General features: G+C 46.1%; 1 long non-coding RNA gene across 1 annotated transcript in view; it reads right to left on the reverse strand.

The window, feature by feature from the left end:
- LOC144773946 (uncharacterized) overlaps positions 1-25,116 on the reverse strand; it is a 125,390-nt gene that overhangs the window by 85,758 nt on the left and 14,516 nt on the right. Inside the window, exon 2 of the long non-coding RNA XR_013600079.1 lies at positions 10,388-10,476. This is a non-coding gene — a long non-coding RNA (uncharacterized LOC144773946). The remainder of the gene's footprint in view (positions 1-10,387; positions 10,477-25,116) is intronic.

Below are 25,116 nucleotides of genomic sequence, written 5' to 3' on the forward strand. Positions count from 1 at the left end.
AGTCACCGTTAAATTGCCGACACCATGTGAGTCCCGGTTGTGACCTCCCTCTTGACCCCACCCCTACCCGTGTCCAGAAAACCCCTTCAGTTTCGCCCGTACCTTGCCAAGCCACCCTCCTCCTGAAGGGTGGCGGGGTGAAGTGCAGCCTCGTAGGCCTCCTGGCTTGGAGTCATCCTTTCCTGCAGCGCTTCTCTTCTCCGGTTCTTTCCGTTCTTCGCTGTTCTCTGACCTCCACGCTTCCAACGCTCTACTCTCCCAGGATTCTCCTTCCGCATACGTGCGGGGGGTCTGCCTTTCTTGTTCCGTCCTTTCTTTCACCGGATTGGCTGGTGAAGGAAAACGTCATAGGCCACGCCTCCGGGGATTCCATCGAGGAATTTTCCTTAAGGGGTTCCGGCCCTGCCTGCAGGTAAGGCAATAGAGTGCCGTTAGTAGAGTCCTGGGGCGCTTCCGTCTCCCTGTTGTCAGCGGAATCCTGACAATTATCTTATCCTATTTGTTGTGCTTCAAAAACAGAGGTAAACGGTCTGGCTATGTCTTATGACAAATTGCTGCTTTCTGTTTTTTTAACATGGGGATTGGGGTTCATAAACTCCTTTCACTTTGCAGTCAGAAAAGAAAAGTAAAGTAAATTATGTGACAATGTTACTTGGGTACAGAGAGTGTGAAAGGAAAGGCTGTAAGATGTAATTTTATTATAACACACAACAAAATGTAAATACCTGTAAATGTACTGTACAAATTCAGCAGCTAGGAAAGTAAACAAGCATTGAAAATTTAATAGGTCTCGCCTTTGATTAAGTTAAAGCCATTTGCTTTGCTATACAATACCATTAGCAAAGCAAGTGGCTTTAACTTAATCTTGCATTCACCAGCGTATACACTCTGCATACTCTGACATGCGGCCACTGTGCAATCTTGCAGCTTGCGACGTTGAGGTCATAGCTGCCAAGGTTTCAGATTGCTATGTGTGACATTTTCATAATTTCTGTATAAATATGAGTGATATTTCAATGACTATGAGTGACACTTTCTTACAAGCAAAATAAAGCAATGAAGACTAGGGAAAGGTATAAATATCAGACAGACAGCCATTTGAGCAATGAGAAACTCTAAGAAGACCTTAAAATGTCTCCAAAGCACCAGAAATGGAAGCACAATAACCGGAGATGGACTTTGTGACTGCAGTTCTCAGCAACGCAGGGCAGGCAGGCACTGCAGCTGCTCATAATATGATCTCATTGATCTGATCATTCATGAGCATACACTAGCCTAAAAAGCAACGTTTATAGCATATCACAGTGCTTTCGGTAGCAGGCTAGGACCTCATAGCACTATAATACAGTTGCCACTGTTCACCACTGAGCCAACCAGTACTGTGAAAAAAGTTTACTCCTGGCATTTTGGAAGAATAACATGCCTCTTGTGTAAAGTAACTAGAGTAAGTGCAGTGACCTAATACATAGCTGTCAAAATTTGAGACTGCTTGTGTGTGCCATAGCCATATATCCAGTCATCTTTCGTGTGACATATAAATGTCTTATGTGTGGCACTTTTAGTGATGCATGTTAGAGAACCAAGAACTGAATATAAATCAACAGTTATGCCCATGTAGTAAGATAGTTTTCACAAATTAGCCCATGTTGTTGTCCGAAAACTGCCTCAAAAGTGCCTATGCTTCTAAAGTGCGTACACAAGATCACTGACCTACTTTTTGCTAAGAGGGTCAAAGGACAGGTACATTTGGAATAGTAATAACCAATAAAATACATGTTTTGCGACTATGACTATAGTTTAATAAAGTTGCATGTTATGTCTAGTACACATTACAGTTAAAACAAATGGTTTGTTAATTTGAAACAGTTAATTAATGTCAATGCATGGTAATCTCACAAAAAAAAACTCGAATCCCTGTGCCACTGTAATGAAAGCAACATCTGATTCATCTCCACTGCTAAACTGAACCATGTGACCTAAAAAGTATGTCTGTGCCTGGAACAGAGAGCTATTACCATACAAGTATGGTCTTGTGGCTGCACACGCTCCGCAGCAAACACGATGCGCACAAAAACACCGACAAAATCTGCCTTTCTACGGTGAAAAGCCGCTGCGCGCTGAAGTTTATGAGGGACGGCGTGGACTGTTTTAGAAGAGTGTGAGTCCCTGTAGAAAAGGGCAGCGACACCATATTAAAATGATATCCTAGTGACACGAACACCTCCACGTAATATTCACACTAGCCCATCACTCTGCGGTTCAACCTAAGCGCACTAACTCATTAAACCGCACTGTTCTACTGGTGAATATCGAACCACACTGTACTGCGAAATAGTGACACCAGAAAATATGTCCGAGTGCTGGCAAGGCAAGGACAAGCCACCAAAGAAAGGCCACAGGAAAATTATTCCAAAATACTGATTTGTAAATTCTGCCTTTGGTGTTCACCACTTCAGTTTTATGTTGACGTATTCAAAACATGCTTCCGCCCTTTCTTTCCACACTTTCAACAGTCTTTCACAAAAGCCGGGCTTATTGGCTTTGTCCACTCTGGCTTAGTTTGTTTCTACCGTCTTCGAACTGCATGAATCCTATTTGAAAACACCCAAACTCCTATCCTTCCCGAAGCGACCCAGGGCGCAGGGACATACAAAGGACAGAAGGCAACAGTGGAAACTCCATATATCAGATCAACAGACAGTGAGACAACGCATGAGCTCACAAAGGCTGCAGAGCGCATCTCCACTGCAGTACACGCCCAGCAATGGAGGCTTGGTACGGCCTCTCAGCCTGTCGGCAAAGTGTGAATTATTCTTCTGGCACTCAGAAGAACACGCAGAATAAACACACTGCAGGAGCAGCACAACAACAGGCTGAGCTCTGACCCCGCTTCCCTTTCAAGCCTGCTATGGCAACTCCGTGGGAAGTTACCTTACAACAAACGAAAGCTTACATGGTCTGGGACTGCCGGCCACCTCCCCCCTTAACATACTGACTGAATTACCCAATTCAACCAGTCAACACATGGGGTCTTTGGAAGTCAGGGGGTACAGGGCCCCCCCCTGGCCGTATTTATTAAAATATAAAAACAAATCAAAAATTTTAATCAAATAAACATTTCTGACAATTATTAAAATGCACATCTTTTCAGAACATTAGATTGACATCCGTTTCGACATGGTATGATGGGCTAACCTTAACAAATATCTAGTACAGCGTGTTTCCTAACCAAATCTAATCATCCTGAAAATTAAACTGCATTCTAATAATAATAAAGTCTTACGGCAAGGTCGCCAACCGGTGTCAGATCCTTTTACAGCTGCGCTCTCACGTTCGAGATGCGCATGCGCAACCCAGGGCACGTGACACCCACGTGCGCTCCCTGAACTCCATTTAACCATAACAGGAGGGCCCAGACACTCGCGCACCTTAGTGACGTCATAGTGTTGTGAGGGGTGGCTACCAGCCTGAGGAAAGCGTAGACTCCCTCCCCCGCACCCTTTAAAATACGGGATATCATATCCTGCCCCTGAAGTTCTGAGAGAGACCAATGGCCCCTCCCGCGGGCGGCCCCTTTCGTGAATGGGTCCGCCCCCCCGTAAGGACCTTAAAATGCTGCTCACCGATTAATGACCTTACCGCCAGACACACATAATAAATACGACATTGCTATACTAAAAAGGGAAAAAAGGCCTAAGGAGAAATTTATTAATACACAGCAAAGCACAAAACATATACACACAGATATTCCTGTCAGCGGGAAAAAGGCCTAAGGAAAAAATTAGTTAAAATATCACAGCAATGCACAAAACATTTACTCTGTTCAACTCTCCAGTAGACGGGAAAAAGGCCTACTGGATCAAGCATCCTATAACTCTAATCCGGCACATTGCTACACCTTATACCTACCATTGGCCGGCCCCAAGGTCTGCTAAAAAAGGGGATGGAGGGCGGGGAAAATTACACAGCCCCACGGTGGGGCGAGGAGCGAGCCTGGGAGCGCGGGCACAAAGAGGCCGCTTCCCGCGCTCCCCAGGCTCTTAACCCCTTCGCCGCCGCGGCCCCGCCCCCTCACCCCAGAAGTGCACAACTACTTCCGGGGCGAGGGCGGGGGGCATGCGACCACGAAGAGGAGCGGGGTGTGGGAGGAGCCGGGCCCCGCCATGCCTGCGTGGGGGCGATTGGCCCCCCCTTCTCTCATGGTCTGGGACTGCCGGCCACCTCCCCCCTTAACATACTGACTGAATTACCCAATTCAACCAGTCAACACATGGGGTCTTTGGAAGTCAGGGGGTACAGGGCCCCCCCCTGGCCGTATTTATTAAAATATAAAAACAAATCAAAAATTTTAATCAAATAAACCTTTCTGACAATTATTAAAATGCACATCTTTTCAGAACATTAGATTGACATCCGTTTCGACATGGTATGATGGGCTAACCTTAACAAATATCTAGTACAGCGTGTTTCCTAACCAAATCTAATCATCCTGAAAATTAAACTGCATTCTAATAATAATAAAGTCTTACGGCAAGGTCGCCAACCGGTGTCAGATCCTTTTACAGCTGCGCTCTCACGTTCGAGATGCGCATGCGCAACCCAGGGCACGTGACACCCACGTGCGCTCCCTGAACTCCATTTAACCATAACAGGAGGGCCCAGACACTCGCGCACCTTAGTGACGTCATAGTGTTGTGAGGGGTGGCTACCAGCCTGAGGAAAGCGTAGACTCCCTCCCCCGCACCCTTTAAAATACGGGATATCATATCCTGCCCCTGAAGTTCTGAGAGAGACCAATGGCCCCTCCCGCGGGCGGCCCCTTTCGTGAATGGGTCCGCCCCCCCGTAAGGACCTTAAAATGCTGCTCACCGATTAATGACCTTACCGCCACAGGCCAGGTAGTTGACCGACTATCTGGCCCCCCCCAAACCGCCTACACTGAAAGGTCATAAACTTCCTAATCCAAAAACCCTCTACCCTCTGCTATTTTGTTCCCTATCCATAGGGCATTCCCTGACTCTGTCCACTGGACCCCACCCTGTGAGTAGAGCCTCTAATAAACGTCAACTCCTCAGCCCCACGGTGGGGCGAGGAGCGAGCCTGGGAGCGCGGGCACAAAGAGGCCGCTTCCCGCGCTCCCCAGGCGCTTAACCCCTTCGCCGCCGCGGCCCCGCCCCCTCACCCCAGAAGTGCACAACTACTTCCGGGGCGAGGGCGGGCATGCGACCACGAAGAGGAGCGGGGTGTGGGAGGAGCCGGGCCCCGCCATGCCTGCGTGGGGGCCGATTGGCCCCCCCTTCTCTTAGGCTGTGTTGAGGCGAGGGAGCATTGGGAGAAACAAACCAGTGCACAGAGGAAGGCCTATTTAAAAGTTGAGGACTGTGTTATTCCGTCGCGCCTTGAAGGGGTTTAAAAGCCCACATTGATGATACTGGGAGCAGCTTACAGTCTCGGGAAGGAATACGGCCAGTACTATCGGAGGCCCTTTGGTTGCCATATCCTCAAGGGACCGGGTAAACAGACCTCTTGTGAGTCTTGCTGAAGGCTGAATTCAAACACTATCGGCATATCGCATGTGCCTTGATGTGTCAAGGTGGGCCTGAGCGGACGGTCTAGGAAGCTGTGCTGTGCATGACAGCATATCTGTCTAGGGCACCCATAGGAACAGTAATTCAATCAACCTTACACCAACTGAATCTCTTAAAAAGTGTACATCTTTCGTGCTTTCAGAAACCACCCATGATGATCAGCTGACTACCTAGCTGCAGGACGACAGTAACATCAAATGGGGAGGCCTGCCTAGAAAACAATACAAAGCCTCCAAAGGGTTTAATAGTGCAGCTACATGTTTTCTTTCCAGGCTAAGGATGCACCAACTGGTAACAACACAGATGAGAAGCCTTCATTGTCTCCCAGTGTGAACCAGAAAATCTTTTTAAAATTTGATTTCTCGGAGGGAAAGAGGGGGTTGGGAGTCAAGATGGACAACAAATGGATGGAAATGGTCATCGGACAGAGAATAGAGGGCTGGCGGACGGGTCAACAGATAGCGAACAGAGGACGGGCGGACGGGTCATCAGACAGCAAACAAAGGGCGGGCGAGAGGGTGATCAGACAGCAAACAGAGGGTGGGCGGGAGGGTCATCGGACGGCAAACAGAGCTCGCGCCTCGGAAGGCAGTCTCCACCCCTGACTGGTGAAAGTGAAAGTACGCCGCCTGTCTAGATGTGCGTGCATTTTTTTGGCCCTCCGTGACAATACAAAGCTATATGGCAATATTTGCGCATGCGCTATCGCCAGACAACCCAGCTTAGTTGCCATGCCAATGGAAAGCTTGGCACAAGATGACATCGGGCTGTCCACAGTCCGACGGACACGTGCATGCTGTCTGCTATGGACAAATGGCAACAGCAGCCATGTTTGTCCATGCAGACGTGTGCACTAAAGCCGTCAGCAGAGAATCTATTCCAAAAGGCATTTGCAATAGCGAGAGCAGCACATGCGCTGCTTTCGCTAGGTGAGACCTAAAAATGAAGCACATTTTGTTTTGTAATTCTGAAGTGTGATGGAACAAAGATTTTAATAGGATCAAAACAAATCAATACACTTTACTTGGTGATGCACAAATGATGAATATTCACAGAAACCCGATTTCCACACGTTCTCATTTGTGTCCAATAGAGTTTTATCATAAAACTCACCGTCTGTGCAAAGTCAGTGCCCACGTTAAAAGAAAATATGCTGTCTGTAAATGACTGCGCGCTACCAGACGATGCCCAGTTACCTTAAAAAATCACCCGCCTTAAGTCCACTAAAGCTAGATGGCTCACTAAAGTTTCTCATTCTAAAAATTGAGTTGTGGATCTAAAACGTTTGGGAAGCACTGATCTAGCCAAGCCTTTGAGTAAGATAAGAACTACAAATGGCCAACCACTTTTACTGCTACATGCTCACAAAGAAAACAAAGAAGGCAATAACAACACCCCATGGAAATTAATTCTAAATTAATTACAATAATTCTACATTTCCAATGTATACAAAAGTATGTGTGTAAGTATATGTTTTTAAAAATAGTAATAGTATTTACATTAATTAAATACCAAGTTTACTACTAATTAAATATAAATAAAAATGTTAACGAGGGTATTTTTGTATTATTGTTTGAAAATATTTATAAATAAAATGAATATAGTTAAATTATATTATTATTTCATACACATTTAGTTTGAGGTGGTAATATGCTGTAACATTGTTTTATCTGTGCGGGTTAATGACCATTTAAAATTAATTTACCTTATATTATAATTCGATTTTTTAAAAATTAAACTTTAATAAACGTTCCTATACTTTCCATAGGGAGGGCTTCACCCCAGTGGTAGAGGTCTCCAACAAGGTAAAGGGTACTTGGAGTAACTTTATACTTATTGTGTCCCGAATCAGGTGCAAAACACATGTAGGTCCACTTCCAGGTGCATTTTTGTTAATAAACTTTAATAAACGTTCCTATACTTTCCATGGGGAGGTCTTCTCTTCACCCCAGTGGTAGAGGTCTCCAACAAGGGAAAGGGTACTTGGAGTAACTTTATACTTATTGTGTCCCGAATCAGGTGCAAAACACATGTAGGTCCACTTCCAGGTGCATTTTTTTTAGTAGTTTGTAAACTCACACTTTATCTGCGTTAACATCTGGAAGCACTTATTTATTTATTTGCAACGAGTTGCATGTTAAATGTAGCTTGGAACAAGGATGCAATTTGGGTGGAAGCAGTCAATTAAGTGAATTATTGAGGTTTGTAACAAACGTTTGATAGTACGAAATATACAAGTTGAAGGGGGCAATCTCTCTGCCTCCTAATTTGTTGGCCATGCCTACACAGCTAGGCACCAACTGTGGAGTTGTGATGTTGCTTTTTGCTGATTACTGAACTGTGATTGAATGACAGCTTTGTGTCTTTATGCTAGGGTTGTGGAAGTGGTTGCATTTGTTTGTGGGCGGTTCCTTACCTCCTTACTGGGCAGACATGCTTCAAGGATAAGCCTAGGCCGGTGAACGAAATCTGTTGCTTCAGATATGTTATGTTATGTTATGTTATTTGGGTTCTTCTATAGCGCAACGGCTACTCCAGCAGGAGTGTCCCGGCGCTTTGGCGAAGAAGTCCTTTAGGTAGAGGAACATAACTGCAGAATAAAAGGAACAGCGAAGTTAACTGGTAAAAAGCCAGGTTTTTAATGCCTTTCTGAAAGACATCAGACTAGGGGCCTGTCTGAGAGAAATGGGAAGCTCATTCCAAGCGCGCGGGGCCAGGTAATGAAAGGAGCGTCCCCCTTGTCTGGTTCGCTTGATGGACGGAGCGACCATTTTTCACAAGGAGGCAGATCGCAAGGCTCTGCTCGGCTTGTAAAGAGCAAGACGCTTCCTAATGTACCTAGGGCCTGAGTCGTGAAGGGCCTTGTAGGTCAGTGTCAGGCTTTTGAAGAGAGCCCTCTTGGCTATAGGAAGCCAGTGCAATTCCTTCAACAAGTCAGACGCACTAGCTCGTCTAGGAAGTCCATAAATAGCCCTGGCAGCTGAATTTTGGACTACTTGAAGTCTCCTCACGAGATATTTAGGGAGTCCTAAATAGAGGACATTTACATAGTCTAATCGCGACCCGACAAGTGCTTGGACAATGATCCTTCGATGGTTCATAGAAATCAGGGGGAGGAATTTCCTGAGCATCCGCAGGATCCCGAAACATTTCCCGGAGAGACAGGATATTTGAGGCCCAAAGGTTAACTCATTGTCAACAATGATACCTAGGTTTTTAGCCTTGGTACTTGCATTTGCAGGTGGAAACAGGTCTTGTGGCCACCAACTTTTCCAGTTTGGTTCCGAGACACATCCAAAAAAGAGCAGCTCCGATTTATCGGAGTTGCATTTTAAGCCGTGTCTTTTGAACCAATCAAAGACTGCTTCTAGGCAGCCTCTGATACGGATCCCATCGAACACCTCATTCTTGTCGTATGTGAACAAGAGCTGGGTGTCGTCAGCGTACGACACGATCTGAGCGCCGAACGACTCCGCAACCTCTGCAAGGGGGGCCAGAAAGATGTTAAAGAGCAGGGGGCTAAGAATGGACCCCTGAGGGACCCCCACTTCCAGAGTTGCCATAGCTGCGGAGTGAGGTGGCGCCCAGATCGTTTGTCGACGGCTAGCTAGAAATGATTTAAGCCAGTTCCACACCGTCCCCCGGAGACCACAATCCCAGAGTCGAGTTAGGAGGGTATCATGGGGAACGGTGTCGAACGCCGCCGACAGGTCCAACATGACCAACATGGCCTTTCCTCCAGTATCCAAGACCTCTCTAATGGCGGTGGTGCTTCCTTATACCTGCATGATTAGGTCAGTACTCGGGGAGTGGTTTGAGTTAATTGGTGCAGCTCTCTTTGCCGCCTGAGAGGGAGGTTGGGCTGCAGGGACATCCCAATGCTCTGGAAGTGGCTAGAGTCATGTATCAGAGGTCACTGGCTCCTGATAAAGATGTGGCTTTTTAATCAGTTGCCTCACACCTGGTCGTTTGATTGATAGCCATTGCTGGTTGGATAGACTGGGTTATGAATGTGTCTTAAGTTACTTGGTGAAATTACTTGCCTCCTGATTGTTAGCCAATGCCAAATGGCTAGACCAGGCATTTAGAAAAGACTTAAATCACTGGCAAAATTCCCTGCACCATAAATCACCAGCCATGGTGCATGACTTTGCCAGATCCCAGGAACCTGATTTGATCCCTGCCTGCCTCTTGATCTGATGCTTGATCTCCATGATTTAGTTGAGCCTACAGAAGTGACTCACTGTCCTTGCATGTGCCTGAAAGTGGTTTAAGACGTTTGATGTATAAACAGTCTTTCTTATGTATACCTTGTGCTTCAAACTGAGCTAGGCCTTTGGATCAGACTTTATTTACCTGCTCGCTTCTGGAAATTTAGGGATTTGGTAGCTGGCGCTGGGGATGATGTAATTTTCCTGCAGGCTTTGGACTTAATTTACCTAATGGCCTCTGAATGTGCATTAATTTTCTTGTTTCACTCTTGAAATGATTTAATTTTACTGTGGCTATCTTTAATTTGTCTGTGCCTTGCACATGAGGTTTGGTGTCTGGCCCCTGTAAGTGCCTTAAAATGCTTGTTGTACTCTGGAAATGCCTACTTGCTTCTCCAGTGGCTGCTTCAGTATGCCTACTGGCCTATACATGTTATCTGATTTGCCTGATGGTCTCTGGAAACAATTAAATTTGCTTGTTGAACTCCGGAAGAGTATGACTTTGGCAACTGGCCTCTGCGAGCGACTGACCCCCTGAATGTGAATTCATTTGGCTGGAAATGACTTGAGTCGCTTGCTGCCACTTACCTGACGTCAGGGTTGAAGAGGATATGGCGCATCAGGTACACGCCTGCGTTTCCAATGCCAAGCCCGGTGAATCCGATCAGCGGAACTAGCTATGGAAACAAAGGTAAAAAGAGATTAATATTTATGGGGCGGGACAGAACGGGTGACAAGTTCAGGCCATTTACGGGAGAAAGAAAAATAGCAGAGCCATGGAGGAGTCTAGCACAGTGTACCTGTCAGGCTGAGTGATGTGAGGGTGATAGGGGGATTTGGAAGAACAGAGCCTTCTAAATTCAAGGATATACAGAATAAGAAGTGCACTCTCTCTTCTGTTCCCAGAATAAACAAGCATTCACAAGGCAATAGGTCTTGCATTTGTGAAAGTTTGAGCTATTGGCATTTGTAAATGACAATGCCTTTTATTTATGTGTTGTTTTTTTAAAACTGATAAATAAAAGGCATTGTCATTTACATCTCCTCTCGATTGTTACATTCCCTTTTACATCATAGAATGCTTGTGCCATAGAATGTATACAGTGAATAGGGAGTCTCTACATGGACAATATACGAATATTCGCATTTGTATTAATTGCAACACGCACTGCCTTACTTGAAAAAAATACCTTTTTAAGGTGTCTACTCAAAAATTAATATGAAAATACATTAGAAGGTACATTGCAATATGGTTCTACTTTGTCATCCTGGGTTCTGGTGTTATTTGCCAATCCCTCAGCCTTTAGCCTCAGGGTTTATGATGTCACCAGAGCCTGATGACAAAGATATAGGACCATATTACACAACTACACGTTATGTACCCTGTATATTTTATGTATTACCATGGTTGAGTTTGGGGAGGGTCAAGGTTAACGAAACATGAAGCAGTGAGTGGGTCAAGATTCTTCTCCTCTCTCTCAACAATGGTATTACATTTCAGATTACCAACTGAACACCTATCTGCATGTGTGGCTTAAGCCAGGCTTTTTTCAAACACCATGAAATAAACAATCAATGACAGTGGCTTAGCAAGTTTCATAATCTAAACGCTGGGCCAAAGGATTCTTCCCAATTTTTTTAGTCTTAGGTTCCCAACATTGCCATCTACTAAGAATATATATATAAAAAATCATAGCCCGCATTGTGATGTCCCTTCAGCCAACAATGGTAAAATCTCTTCAGCCTCAGAGCATGTTTCATGATGCTAATTAACAATGTCTAATGGGAGTTAGGTGCTGTCCAAACCCCCATAAATGGGCCCCCCATTATTGTACCCCTAAAGACACCAAAATAGTCCCTGGCATGAGTACACACCAAATCGATGATGCCAGTTCAGGAATACGTATGGTTGTAGCTAAGCCTCCACTCCACTTTTAATTAGTTTATTAAAAAATAAGAGTGTTCTCAGTATCAGCTAAAATGACAGGAACTTTAGGATTAAAGGACTATTTAAAATTTCAATTTGGAAATTTAGAATAGCAAGACAGGGCAAAAAGGCAGGGCTACATGTGCATTTCAGAGGGAGGTTGAATAAGTAATAAGGCAGCAAACACAAAAGCTGAGATGGATATGTTGTCCTGCAGGTGTAAATCTGAATACCGTGAACATATTTTCTGAATGTACTGTACTAATTTCTTCCAAGCCTTGCTTGGTATCATTACTTTCTCTATACATACCACACTTCTGGTAGAAAGGCTCTTAACTCAATACCATACTTCACCATACAGTGAGACACAAACATAAAACAAGTAATCTTCGTATCTCAGCCACTATTCTTATTTGCCTTCCAAGTCCCTTACACAGCATAAAATAATCTGTTTTGAGCGTGTGCGATACTATGTTACTCCTGCAAAGCGAGCTAAAATGTAAATATGTTTATTAACTTAAAGTGGCTTTCATTCAAAAGCTCACTTCGACGAATTCACCTTTGCAAGGAAATTCATAAGTAATGATTCATAATGTCTCTTGTAAATAAGATGTTTGAGGTGGAAACGCCTGCAGGAGGCCCCTCGGTTGTTTAAGTTGCATTTACCAGAACCTTGTTAGAAAGTGAGGGTCTCTTGGAGCGCATGTTAATGGCAGTAAAGAGGGAAGCCTGCAAGCCGATCCTGTTTTAAGTTACTGGTGGCTACACTCACATGAGGGTGGTGGGAACAAGAGTCTACCACTGTTCCATGCAACCTGGCTTCAGCTACAGATTTTGCTCACAGATGCAGGCAGTATCGTACCCGAGTTCTGGGCTCATAAAATCTCACCGTCAACATAGAAAGTCATATGTTTGTTTTTAACGTGAAATGTTACTAGATAACAAATGTGTAGATAAACCACACTTTAATGGTGTTGTTGCTGCTGATGATGTGATCTTTGGGAACATTACTCGATTACACTCCACAACCATAGAGTTCGACTGATCTTGATTGTGAGCAGTTCATTTAGCATACTTCTTACTATTAAAATGGGCGCTTGTAGAGTAGTTGACTTTGAAGGTCTCCCTCTCCCCCGCCACCAAGCTGCTTGGGTGTAGTTGTGCAGTCCAGGGACTGCAAGACCTAATTGGGGCAGAAACCAGATGATGGGCAGGGACTAAAAGGGGGGGGGGGTTGTGAGCCACACAATGGTTGGAGCCATTTTAGATTGAACAGCGACACAGTGGTGGGGTATAAGCACATTACCTTCAATTAGTTTGGACTTGCGCGGGTTGGCATTTGATGTACCTCGAGGTTTGGGAGTAGTACAAGGGAGTGTATAGCAATAGAGAAAAGGGTAGCATTTGGTTAGGATAGGCAAGGCAGTTCGATTTGGGTGGTACAGCAGTAATAATTGCGGGTGGGATGTGCATTGAGTAGGCGGCAGAGTTCTCTGCAAGACAGGCAGAGAAGATTTGCTGGGCCTATGTGCTTTAGAGGTCCTAGGAGTAGCATGCGGGCCAGGTCAACAAGGCGCTCAGCAGAAGGTGTGGAGGTGACCCTACTTGTCTGCTCGCCACCGCATCAGAAGATCCAGAGGCAGGTGAGAAGAGGTCGGGGAGTGGAAGACGCAATACGAAGGGGCAGGCAGCTTACAAGAAGCACGCTGGGTGGGAAGCAATGCGGACTAAACTTATGGCTGCTTTACCCATTTGTTTAGAAACAGGAGAACAGCCGCAAGGGAGGGGTAGGCTCAGGTGGGATTCAGCAGCCATTGGACGGACAGGGGTTGCGGAATTTGGAGCACGCCGAGGAGCTAATCGGACAAATGCTATAGGGTAACAGCATAAGCAATTGTCTCCGCAATGTTGAAATGGAGAGGGGAGGAGGGAGACAGGTAATGATAAAAAAACATGAGGGATAGTTTCTAGAATTGTAATCAAAATAATAATGACAGACGGGTCTTAAATAACAAAATCGTATATGTCTTGTTGGTATACAAGTAGGCTCCCAGCGCGCAAAGAGAAATATCATATTGGTGAACGAACATTTTGTAATAGTCACCTTAACAAAACAAATAAATAAGTATAAATATATATATATATATATATGTATGTGTATATATATATATATATATATATATATATATATATATATATATATATACACATATACATATATATACTTACACACAGACACACACACTCATCATTTAATTTTACCACCAGCGAATACTTTAAAAATACACACGGGAGAACACCATGGACTGTTGAATTGTAAAACATTTGCCCCGTCGTAACTTTTTTAATCTGGCGAGATTTGCAGATAAACCAAGAAAACACATTTATTTTCATATACTATCAAAAAGATATAAATTGGGAATGGCAGTTATATGATATGAATAATTGAAAAATAAATGAAACATTGCGAGCGCTTTCTATTGCGGCTGAGTAATGTGCATGCACACCCATACATAACGAGGATTCGGCAGCAATGTTCACATAATACAGAAACGCGATAGAGCTGAAAGGGTTAACGCTCACCGCTGACATCGGCAGTGATTTAAAGCTCACGATCTGAATCCGGCAAGGCAGGCATCGCTTCATACAAAACAACAGTTGATGGACAGAATGCAAAACAATGTGATACATTCACCTCAGTACAGAGATCTGGGCCTAAATCCATCGTTTTTTTGCACTCCACACCACCCCAGTTCAGACATGGCCATATGCAAATCAGCCTTGACCCTGTGCCTCATGGGAACAGTCCAGCCCGAACTGCCAAGCCATGTCTTTCCTGGACAGGAATCAAGCATCCTTGGACCGGTTTCTGGCTATCAGCCGTCTTTCGCCAGGATAGCTTGACTCCAGTGGTGTGGAGAGCATGGGACTCACATCTGAGCATACCCATCCCACTCGGGGTGACAAAATGCAAAACAACAGTTGATGGACAGAATGCAGAACAATGTCATACATTCACCCCAGTACAGAGATCTGGGCCTAAATCCATCTTTTTTTGCACTCCACACCGCCCCAGTTCAGACATGGCCATATGCAAATCAGCCTTGACCCTGTGCCTCATGGGAACAGTCCAGCCGGAACTGCCAAGCCATGTCTTTCCTGGACCGGAATCAAGCATCCTAGGACCGGTTTCTGGCTATCAGCCATCTTCAGCCAGTAGAGCTTGACTCCAGTGGTGTGGAGAGCATGGGACTCACGTCTGAGCATACCCATCACACTCGGGGTGACAAAATGCAAAACAACAGTTGATGGACAGAATGCAGAACAATGTCATACATTCACCCCAGTACAGAGATCTGGGCCTAAATCCATTGTTTTTTTGCACTCCACACCCCCCCCCCCAGTTCAGACATGGCCATATGCAAATCAGCCTTGACCCTGTGCCTCATGGGAACAGTAGAGCCCGAACTGCCAAGCCATGTCTTTCCTGAACCGGAATCAGGCATCCTAGGACCGGTTTCTGGCTATCAGCCGTCTTCAGCCAGGATAGCTTGACTCCAGTGGTTTGGAGAGCATGGGACTCACGTCTGAGCATACCCATCCCACTCGGGGTGACAAAATGCAAAACAACAGTTGATGGACAGAATGCAGAACAATGTCATACATTCACCCCAGTACAGAGATCTGGGCCTAAATCCATCTTTTTTTGCACTCCACACCGCCCCAGTTCACACATGCAAATCAGCCTTGACCCTGTGCCTCATGGGAACAGTCCAGCCGGAACTGCCAAGCCATGTCTTTCCTGGACAGGAATCAAGCATCCTTGGACCGGTTTCTGGCTATCAGCCGTCTTTAGCCAGGATAGCTTGACTCCAGTGGTGTGGAGAGCATGGGACTCACGTCTGAGCATACCCATCCCACTCGGGGTGACAAAATGCAAAACAACAGTTGATGGACAGAATGCAGAACAATGTCATACATTCACCCCAGTACAGAGATCTGGGCCTAAATCCATCTTTTTTTGCACTCCACACCGCCCCAGTTCAGACATGGCCATATGCAAATCAGCCTTGACCCTGTGCCTCATGGGAACAGTCCAGCCGGAACTGCCAAGCCATGTCTTTCCTGGACCGGAATCAAGCTTCCTAGGACCGGTTTCTGGCTATCAGCCATCTTCAGCCAGGAGAGCTTGACTCCAGTGGTGTGGAGAGCATGGGACTCACGTCTGAGCATACCCATCACACTCGGGGTGACAAAATGCAAAACAACAGTTGATGGACAGAATGCAGAACAATGTCATACATTCACCCCAGTACAGAGATATGGGCCTAAATCCATCGTTTTTTTTGCACTCCACACCACCCCAGTTCAGACATGGCCATATGCAAATCAGCCTTGACCCTGTGCCTCATGGGAACAGTCCAGCCCGAACTGCCAAGTCATGTCTTTCCTGGACCGGAATCAAGCATCCTAGGACCGGTTTCTGGCTATCAGCCGTCTTCAGCCAGGATAGCTTGACTCCAGTGGTGTGGAGAGCATGGGACTCACGTCTGAGCATACCCATCCCACTCGGGGTGACAAAATGCAAAACAACAGTTGATGGACAGAATGCAGAACAATGTCATACATTCACCCCAGTACAGAGATATGGGCCTAAATCCATCGCTTTTTTTGCACTCCACACCACCCCAGTTCAGACATGGCCATATGCAAATCAGCCTTGCCCCTGTGCCTCATGGGAACAGTCCAGCCCGAACTGCCAAGTCATGTCTTTCCTGGACCGGAATCAAGCATCCTAGGACCGGTTTCTGGCTATCAGCCGTCTTCAGCCAGGATAGCTTGACTCCAGTGGTGTGGAGAGCATGGGACTCACGTCTGAGCATACCCATCCCACTCGGGGTGACAAAATGCAAAACAACAGTTGATGGACAGAATGCAGAACAATGTCATACATTCACCCCAGTACAGAGATCTGGGCCTAAATCCATCGTTTTTTTTGCACTCCACACCACCCCAGTTCAGACATGGCCATATGCAAATCAGCCTTGACCCTGTGCCTCATGGGAACAGTCCAGCCCGAACTGCCAAGCCATGTCTTTCCTGGACCGGATTCAAGCATCCTAGGACCGGTTTCTGGCTATCAGCCGTCTTCAGCCAGGATAGCTTGACTCCAGTGGTGTGGAGAGCATGGGACTCACGTCTGAGCATACCCATCCCACTCGGGGGGTGACAAAATGCAAAACAACAGTTGATGGACAGAATGCAGAACAATGTCATACATTCACCCAAGTACAGAGATCTGGGCCTAAATCCATTGTTTTTTTGCACTCCACACAACCCCAGTTCAGACATGGCCATATGCAAATCATCCTTGACCCTGTGCCTCATGGGAACAGTCCAGCCTGAACTACCAAGCCATGTCTTTCCTGGACCGGAATTAAGCATCCTTGGACTGGTTTCTGGCTATCAGCCGTCTTCAGCCAGGATAGCTTGATGTCTGAACTGAAATGCCAGAAACCGGTCATCGGAAGCTTGTTTCCGGTCCAGGGAAGGCATGGCTTGGCAGTTCGGGCTGGACTGTTCCCATGAGGCACAGGGTCAGACTGATTTGCATATGGCCATGTCTGAACTGGGGTGGCAGAATGGGCTAAAGAACGGTGATGGATTAAACCCAGATCTGTTGACTGGGTGTGAGTGTTTGATTGGTTCAGATGCTCCGTCCATCACCACCCCCTTTTGTACCACTTTGTTCGCCATAAGTTTGCAGGGTATGCTCAGACGTGAGTCCCTTGCTCACTTTGTCACTGGATTCAAGCAAGCCGGGCTGAAGACGGCTGAAATGCCAGAAACCGGTCCTCGGAAGCTTGTTTCCGGTCCAGGGAAGGCATGGCTTGGCAGTTCGGGCTGAACTGTTCCCATGAGGCACAGGGTCAGACTGATTTGCATATGGCCATGTCTGAACTGGGGTGGCAGAATGGGCTAAAGAACGGTGATGGATTAAACCCAGATCTGTTGACTGGGTGTGAGTGTTTGATTGGTTCAGATGCTCCGTCCATCACCACCCCCTTTTGTACCACTTTGTTTGCCATAAGTTTGCAGGGTATGCTCAGATGTGAGTCCCTTGCTCACTTTGCCACTGGATTCAAGCAAGCCGGGCTGAAGACAGCTGAAATGCCAGAAACCGGTCCTCGGAAGCTTGTTTCCGGTCCAGGGAAGGCATGGCTTGGTAGTTCGGGCTGGACTGTTCCCATGAGGCACAGGGTCAGACTGATTTGCATATGGTCATGTCTGAACTGGGGTGGCAGAATGGGCTAAAGAACGGTGATGGATTAAACCCAGATCTGTTGACTGGGTGTGAGTGTTTGATTGGTTCAGATGCTCCGTCTATCACCACCCCCTTTTGTACCACTTTGTTTGCCATAGGCATCGCTTCATATCCTTTCGGGGTTGGAAAATAGAGAGCTATCAAACGAGATAAGAACATCAGTTGTGCACAGCCAGTAGGATCGGCAAAGGTGTGGTATGAAGAGCTGTACAAAAACCAGTCATTGTCGTGTGGGTAGATTACTTTTCAATCGATAGCAGCTCATTTACAACTTATCGAAACACAACTGATATCTCAACTTTACAATACTGTTAATAGCCTCGTTGCACATACAAGGACACAAGAGGATGATATACATGTGCAGTGTTCTCCCGCTAGATTCCTTGCATTGCACTTTTAATCCCAGTTCCTTGCACTAGAAGGCAGATCCCCGGTTTTTCAAGTGGACACCACCTTTAGACACGATTACAATCCGCAGTCAAATAAAGCCTTCCTACAGCTGGGTTCGGTAAGGGTCAAATCGCAGCCCAACAAGAAATGTGCCCACATCACACTTAAGTGGCTATCCCTCCCAAGACTTCCTGTGGAGGGGGACAGCTCCTTAAAACTGTCTGCACCACACACAGGGCCCTGCAACCACCTAATAAAAGAATGACGAACGGGGGACACAATGGTGGAACCTCCCAACTTCAAAGGAGAACATAGATCAGCTGATCATTCTTGGAAGCAATTCAAGAATTGGGAAACCTTTTCCTTCGACCTCAGTAAGACCCTGTGCCATCGATTCTGCTATCAGAAAACTAGTTTCCTCGTCTTCTAATAAAATCGTGTGGTCGAAAGACCATGAGGCATATCTCCTCTGCTGATCGTTTTTTAACGTAAATAAGATGGCTGAATGATCAGACAGGTGGGAGGGAAGGTATTCCAACTCCCTCAATGTGTATTTAAGGCAAAAGCTAAATAAAGCATAACCAATTCTCGACTTATGCTTATATTTAAGATTTTGAAAGGAGACCCCCAATGTATTGACTGACCTTTCCCTCCATAGGTCCGCTAGCCCCAGCTATTTCATTAATGATATGAGTTTCCCGGGATTTAGATAGTGTATAGGCTTTGGAATTAGGTTACTTATCAAGCTTATCGTTAAGGACTATATTAAAGTCCCCGACCCAGATGATCGGGTCCTGGGAGGAGATTAATTAATCGAATTCAAGTAGGCTGGATCATCTTGATTAGGGCCATAATACCCAACTAACGTGTAAATCTGCCCAGCTGCTGAGATTCTTGTTAAGAGCCATCTCCCACTATGATCTTCTTTGTACTCCAAAATCTGGACTTTCGCCTGTTTTTTAAAAATAAAGAGGATCCCTCTTATGTTAACATTATGGTCAGTACAGAGAAACTTGTCCACCCACTTCTGTTTTTTTAACATATCCGTGACCTCTACTTTGAGTAAATGGGTCTCCTGGATGACAATGACCTGCGCGGGGGAGTCTCTTAAATATTGAAGGATTCTGTGTCTTCTGATCCTCACACGCAGGCCATTGACATTCCAGGATAGAAATTGCAGGGAGGTCATTTCAGTTATCTACTCCATCCCTTCCCATCCACCAGCCCTGAAAACCCCTAACCCTCATATGCGACTGATGCAAGGACTTGGTCTGGAAATATCTACTTGTTGGACACTTTAAAAACTTTATTGTGTTTAGGAGGGCTGACTCATGAGGATTTTTTAAAAATGCTCCCCTTCCACCTGTACCCCCCTCCCCCCACCCCTGGAAACCCCCCCCTTACTTATTCTGGCAAGGTGTATAGCCAGGTTAACGTCCTCAGACTGACCCCTCCTCCCTCCTATACCTTTTGACTTTGATGCCGACTAACAACGACCTATATTAGGAAGAGTGAACTAGCGAGAAGCGAACCAACTCCTCACTTCTATACTTAAATACCTTTATGTGTTTATGTGTTATGTTTATTTCTATTTTCTTATTGATTTATGCATTTTTTATTTGTATTTATTTATTTATTTGTTTGTTTTTTTGCTTTGTGTTTTTTTCCCCTTACCTTCCCCCTTCCTTTTTTCTATCCCTTATCGATCACCATTTCAAAAATAGTCCCTGCACTCTCCCAGAAAGAAACTCTAGCTCTATCACTGCCACCTCATCATATTCCCCCGATGAGGTGGGGAGAGAAGGAGAGAAAAAAAAAAAGAGAGATAACTAGCTAGCTCCCTCCCTGCGAGCGGTCCCCAATGGATCCTAGTAGTTCGTCGGCCTCAAAAGGGGATCGAATATTGTACATTTATTATTGTACATCACCCGCAAAAAGGCAGGGAACCTCATCTGTACTGTCGCCCCCACTGCTCTGAACTTCTCCATTCTTTCACCAAGCTCCCACTGTTGGTCTAGAGAGGTTTTGGATAGATCAGACCGGACTTCAAAGGACTTCTAAGGCCTTTATTGACTTAGCCTTCAATGCGAGGTTCAGGATTTTCTCCTTCAATGAGTCGGTAAGAAAGTTGACTAATATCTTTCTGGGTTTGAGTCTACCCGGGTTAAGACGAAAGGGATCTCTGTGGATACGCTGGATGTCTCTCGCTAGAAAGTCAGCTGGCTCATCCAGGTTTAGGGAGTCCTTCAGTAGTGATACCACGAAGGCCTTGATATCACTTCCCTCTTTCCCCTCTGGGACCTTCAAGAGCCGAAGATTGTTCCTCCATGAGAAATTTTCCAGTGACTCAACTCTTTCCTTCATATCATTCCCCTCTCTCCGTAGACTTTGAATCTTACTCTCCGCTTTTTCCAGATTGGCTTTTAGAGACCCCACTGAACCATCCAGGCTCTCCATTCTTTCATATAAGCCATCGACTTTCTTCTCTAAGGTTTCACAAGCTGCCCTGATCTCATTTTGATTTAATTTCGAGACCGCAAAGTCACTCCTTATCTCCTCCCTCATGGCAGTTAGAAATGCCTCCAGTGAACCTTCAGCCCTCTTTTCTCCCCCAGGACCTTCCCCACTTATCCTAGTTGTCATTGCAGTGCTGTCCCCCGGACTGATGGACTCCTCAATTATACCCAAATCCTCTTTGTTTGACGGGGGTTTGTCGGGGGATTTGTGATCTCCTTATCCTGAGTGATTCTTAGTGTATTTTGAGGGAGGGGTGAGGACATAGAAGAGAACTCAGCCATATCTTTACTAGGGGTGTTGTGGTCACAAGAGTTTACTGGGGGGATCTCCAAAACCTGGAGTAAACCCTTAAAAAAGGAACGTAGGGAGGGGGTGATACGAACCACGTTGTGCTGTACCGGCTTCTTTTTGCCCCCCTTTTTTGTACCACTGCATTTATTTTTCTCCTTATTTTTAGCCCCCCTGATTACCTCAACTCTGTCTCCTGCCTTAATCTTGTCTGCCTCGGAAACCAATGCAGCCTCGACCTCCACTCCGGTCTCACTCCCCCCTTCCTTGTCTTCCTCCAAAGCCGCATCTGAAACCCCTTTCTTTCCCTCCCTACCGGGGCTCTCTGTCTGGGTGTAGTTTCTGGCAGCCTTCCCTCATCCTTTGCTTTTTATTAGCCGCTTTTTTGGAGCGTTTTTGCCTAATGTAGAGGCCACTACACCTTCTGTCTCCTCTGCCCCAGTCAAAGCACCCAGCTTACCTTCCCCATGTGCGACTGCACTGCCGAGAGCTTCTGGGCTCACCTCGTTTACTTTGTTATTGTTGCCGGTTGTGGATGCGTGAGTGACAGGGCGAAAGTAGGCAAATGCGGAAATAGATCCCGCAGCTGTCGTGTCTCCCCCTCGGTCTCTTCCTACAATACCAATACCTCTAGGGAGCCCGCGAGCCGCTGACCTGCGGCCGCGCCTCAGCTCCACGGCTGCCCGCTTCCATTGCGGGAGAAAGGTGGGGGGAGGGGTCCCAGGCCCGCTCCGAAGCACATCGGCGTCGGCGTTACAGATGTCCGCTTCCGATTCTTCGTTCTGGTGTCTTCGCTGCTTCCTCGCTGTACGGTGGCTCTTTCACCCCTCGAAACAGATGCCGAACAGATGCCGATTCACACTAACATAATTCATTTGGAATCTGCGGCCATAGCTACGGTGTGGGAGTCCCTGAAAGCCTATTTGAGAGGTTGTATAACCAATAGAGCCTCCTACAGATTGAAGGCTTACAGAGACATGATCAATAATCTGGAGCAAGAATTGTATTTGCTAGATCAAAAGCCTGGTTCTTCCATAGGCTCAGTGGAAGAGCAAGAGAAGCGGGCCGGAGTGAAAAAACAGCTTGAAAATATATTGCAGGAGAGGGTTGCTAAGAGATGGGAGGCAAGCAAGATCTCACATTTCGAATTTGGGGAAGCCGCAGGCAAGGTTTTGGCTTGGAAAACTAAATCGGACCAAGCAAAAAAGTATATTAGAGAAATCAATGTAGAGGGTGAAGGTACACCTAGGACCTCTAATTCGGAAATTGGAAGCGCTTTCCAAGAATTCTTCCAGGAAATATATAAGGAGGAGATCACAAATGACCCTGGGGCAAGGGAGTCCTGGTTAGACAGCATTTCCCTTCCATCTCTCTCTGAACCACAGAGTAGCCATTTGGAGATGGAAATATCTGAGGCAGAACTTGGGAAAGCTATTGGCCAACTAAAACGCGGGAAGGCGGCCGGTCCAGACGGCTTACCAGGAGAGCTTTATCGGGTCCTAAGTGCAGTCTTAGTTCCGTCTTTGACGGTACTTTTCAATAGTATTCTTTTGAAAGGGGAAGTACCCCCAGAGTCATGGAGTGATGCAACCATTGTCTTGATCCCCAAACCGGGAAAGGTCCCGTCGGATTGCAGATCCTACCGGCCGATCTCATTACTCAATAACGACTACAAAATTTGTCATCAATTATGTCAGCTAGATTGGGTAGTGTAATTGGCTCAATAATTTATCAGGATCAAAAAGGGTTTGTAAAGGGGCGACAGCTGGCAGATCTTACCCATGACCTGGTAGGAGCAATAGACATCGCCTCCACCTTCTCGCTCCCTCTGGCTACCCTTACCTTAGATGCTACCAAAGCATATGATAGGGTCAATTGGCCCTATCTGGCCGCAGTAATGAAGAAGTTTAAGTTTGGGGACGACTTCTGCCGAGTCATCGACCTACTGTATAGGGCCCCACGGGCTAGATTGTTGGTTAATGGTGCCTTGACAGCCCCTTTTAAAATCACTAGAGGCACTAGGCAGGGCTGCCCGCTTTCTCCCCTTCTATTTAATTTGTACATTGAGCCGTTTGCACAGGTCTTGAGAGAAGAGGATAACATCCCCTCTTTCGAATTTAGTGGATGGGAGAAGCGGGTAGCCCTTTATGCAGATGACATTCTCATTTATACATCTGATCCCGAGCGTTCATTTCCCACGGTTTTAAAGAGGGCGGAAGAATTTGGGCGGATTTTGGGATACGAAATCAACTCAAGTAAATCAGAAATTATGACTTGGAATATTCCCAACTCACAGCTTGTGGTGACCCCATCTATGCGTTATTTGGGAATACGGATTACACATGAGATTGGGGATATGGTGCAGACCAATTTAGATCGGGTCTTTAATGAATCTCGGAAGCTTTTAAAATCTTGGGCTTCTCTTCCACTGTCCATACTCGGAAGAACAAATCTGGTTAAGATGTCCATTCTTCCAAAATTTACTTTTATCTTCAACACCATTCCACTGGCCTTTGACCCCAAACAACTGGTCAAATGTCAGCGGGAGATCAACTCGTTCGTATGGAACTATAAGGCGACTAGGCTGGCTTGGAAGAAGTTGAGGAAGAGGAGGGAAAATGGGGGGCTGGTACTACCAGATTTACAGTACTATGGGTGGGCATTCCAGCTATCCCACTCCAGGATGCTCTTGAAGACAAGATCAAATTCATCTATAGGGTTATTGTGGAAGGCCTTGTTAGTAGGGGAGAACATGCCTATCGATGGATTTTTATTTAAATTTGGGGACCAGAAGTTTTTCAAGAAGGTGAGGCTGAAGACTTTGCAAGCTACGGCAAGAGACTGGGCGCAGATAAAAAAGAGAATAGGAATATCTTATTTCTCAAATTTTGTCCCTTTGTGGGACTCCCCGGGGCAGCCACCGTGCCTGAAAGACAGTCTCGCAATCCCGGTGAAGGAGGCAGGGATTGTTAGATGGGGGGAGTTACTGGCAGGTGAATCAGTATTAGAGTGGGAAGCATTAAGGGAAAGGGTTGGCCCAGCTCTATCCAGATTTAAATATATACAGCTTGACAGTTGGGCACGGGCTATGGGTAGGAAAGGTGTCCAACTGGGAAAATTCAGCAACCTAGAACAACAGTTGGTAGAGAGGCAAGAGGGAGGCAAAGAGGTGGCCATTTGGTATTGGAGTAATTTGGAGGAAATGGATGGGGAGTTTACCCTTCCAGGTGAGGTTTGGGGAGATGAGTTGGGCCTTCAAAGCGAGGGGTTATAGACAAGATCTTTTACTCTCCTCTACAAATCAGTCAAACCAGCCTGGCTGAGGCGTAATCATCTGTTTACATTACACCGCGCTTACCTCTCCCCCTTAAGGTTATCGAAATTCCAGCCGGGAAAGAGGTGTAACAAATGCAACCTCCCCGAAGCATCCGACATACATATGTTTAAGGATTGCCCCTCCATTAGCCTATTTTGGGAAAAAGTAAAATCTTCATTGGAGTCCATCCTTAAGACCTCATTGTCTATTACTCTGCCTCTAATAATCTTTGGGTTGGATGAAAAGGTCACAGGCAAGGAAAAAACGTTCCTTTTCTATGCAATTCTCCTTGCTAGGTGGCAGATTTGTAAATTCTGGGTGGACACCACGGCGCCATCGCATGCAGGCTGGCTGACGTCACTATATGAAACCTCGAAGGTGGATTTGGCCAGATCCTGCAGCAAACGAAATCTGTCTTTTTGGTACTTCTTGGTTCAGTGGAGATAGGATTGCCGGGGTTTGTTTGTTTTTTTTCCCCCGGGTCCTATGATTATGCCTACTACACTCCATGGTCCTTGGGTTGACGGTTCCCGCGGATAGAGTAATAGGTCCAA

Source organism: Lissotriton helveticus, chromosome 1_1 (genome assembly GCF_964261635.1).
Source record: "Lissotriton helveticus chromosome 1_1, aLisHel1.1, whole genome shotgun sequence".
NCBI classification, from domain to species: Eukaryota; Metazoa; Chordata; class Amphibia; order Caudata; family Salamandridae; genus Lissotriton; species Lissotriton helveticus.